The sequence below is a fragment of the Frankliniella occidentalis genome, unplaced genomic scaffold, assembly GCF_000697945.3.
Source record: "Frankliniella occidentalis isolate FOCC.00 unplaced genomic scaffold, Focc_3.1 Scaffold2, whole genome shotgun sequence".
Classification (NCBI taxonomy): domain Eukaryota; kingdom Metazoa; phylum Arthropoda; class Insecta; order Thysanoptera; family Thripidae; genus Frankliniella; species Frankliniella occidentalis.
The window spans coordinates 4,063,713-4,065,821 of record NW_026267132.1 but is presented as its reverse complement, the minus strand read 5'-3'; the positions used below and the strand labels follow the sequence as shown (position 1 = coordinate 4,065,821).

Below are 2,109 nucleotides of genomic sequence, written 5' to 3'. Positions count from 1 at the left end.
GAGCAAAACACAACTCAGCGACACACACACACACCCAGTGCTGGGGGCTCCGGTAAAGTCGTCGTCCAACTCAACTCACCTCACCAGTCCCCTCGGGGATAGGGCCGGATCCCCTTAGCGAGATGGCTTGCCCAGCAGATCGCCGAGGACACAATCGGGCCCCTCACACGGTAACTGTACGTGTGCACCTTTCAAAACCCTCTACAAACTCAAATTATCACGAGCAGGATAGTGGCAAGGTGGCCACTGTATGATTTTAGTGGCATTCAGGACATCGGAATAACCGGGAACAGGGTAGAACAGAACCCTTGGTTTTGTGTACTCATTCAGGCACACTCTACGGCTTGATCAAACCGTGCTCGCCCATACAAACTTCAGACACCCTCTTCCTTTCGATAATTCGACGCATATAAGGCATGGTGACTTTTGAAATGTTTAATCCATTTCTCTCTCTCCCTCTCCCTCCCTCTCTTTCATATAACCTCGCTTTACTGCCCCTTCCACTCATTTTCACCCTTCCCTTCGCCATCTCAGTCGTTGGCAACACAGCCTTAATTGCCCATTCACAGCAGCAGGCCCAGTTGGGGTAAAAGGGGCTGTCCCCCTCCACCTCAACGACAACCCCCCCCCCCTCTCTCTCTTTCCCCCCTGGGACCACCCTCGAAGGCCACCCTAGAGGGCCACCCTAGAGGGCCACCCTAGAGGGCCACCCTAGGGGGTCACCCCGCGGTGGCCCGAGACAGAGGCCAGTCTTATCCAACACAACTACACCGCGCCGAGGGTCGCAGCAGCAGGGCGGGCCCCGGGAGGGGCGAGCGCCTCAGTAGCAAGATGAAGTAGAGGAATTTGCATTCAGAGAATGGGAGTGAGGAGTGAGGGAGTGGGGTAGGAGCGAGATAGTGGAGGAGCGAGAGAGTCAGTGGTGGAGCAGAAGCGAGAGTGGTGGAGCAGGAGCGAGAGAGTGGTGGAGCAGGAGCGAGAGAGTGGTGGAGCAGGAGCGAGAGAGTGACGGAGGAGCGAATAGCAGTGGGGGAGTGACGAGCGCACTTCAAGTGTGAGACATTTCACTTGGTTTTGCAGTGCGGAGGAGCGAGCAGGGTGACGAAGGAGGACATGGAGCAGGAGAAGTAGGGGTGGGGGAGAGGGAGGGAGACCAGGTCGCGGTGGCAGACTCAATCAGCGCAGCGCGACGTGGTGTCCACTCCCCAAGCGGCAGAGGGTGGGGGGGAGCGAGGGGATAAGAAAAATCATTTTGCCCAAGCGCGCAATTATCACTCACTTTGCTCCCAGTTTTCGTCTCGCCCTCGCTCCCTCCCTGCTCCCTCCCTCCCTCCCCTTCTCGCGCAACCCCATGAAAACACAAAAGAAAGCAGAAGAAGTGCGGCAGAGGGCAGCGCGCAGCGCACGCGTCGGATTTGGCGAGGGCAAGGAAAACCGAGGGAAGGGAATGGGTGCGAGGGGAGCGAGGGAATGGGAGGCGGAGAGGGAGCAAGACAGAGAGAGAGAGAGAGCGAGCGAGATAGCGAGCAAGGAGCGAGCGAGATCTTCCCGCGGCGAGGCCGCCTGATTCCATTATTCATTAACAGCGCGCAGCTCGTATTTAACTTCTGGCGGCCACCAACCAAATTCCAAATTAAAATTTCGCACGCGACCCGACCTCGGGGCGAGTCGCAATCAAAACGGAAAGGGTTAGCTCGACTGGAAGTAAGGCATCTTGATTGCATAGTAGTGCGTAGGTTTACTTGCGGGCGAGATTATTATTAGCGACACAACGACTTCACAATTTTCACGTTCCGTTTTGTTTGTGGAGCCAGTTTGAAAACGAGTCTTTTTTTTCTTGTTTCGTGTTCCAGCAGCGTTTTGGCAAAGGAGCATGTAACATGTGTGACGTCGTTTTCACCCCCCGAAGATTGCCGGTGTGGTGGTGGTGGGCGGCATTTGGACTGATGGGGACTCAGAGGCATTCCTTCCAGCTCCAGCACCCCTTTCATCTCACTCACAGGCGAGTTCTCTCTCTCTCTTTCTCTCATACACACACGCCCCCGGCCCCCTTCCCTCACTCAACCCCCCGTTGGGAGATCCTTCTTCCTCCCCAAAGGAGATTGATCG

The 2,109-nt window shown here is 56.2% G+C and overlaps 1 protein-coding gene across 5 annotated transcripts in view; it reads right to left on the bottom strand.

The window, feature by feature from the left end:
- LOC113213681 (furin-like protease 1) overlaps positions 1-2,109 on the bottom strand; it is a 139,077-nt gene that overhangs the window by 124,153 nt on the left and 12,815 nt on the right. Inside the window, exon 1 of one of the 5 annotated variants that reach the window (XM_052264337.1) lies at positions 80-141. The exons of the other annotated variants lie outside the window; for them this stretch is intronic. The gene's annotated coding sequence lies outside the window, so the exon portion shown is untranslated. Of the gene's footprint in view, positions 1-79; positions 142-2,109 lie in introns of those variants that run through there. 5 annotated transcript variants of the gene reach the window in all.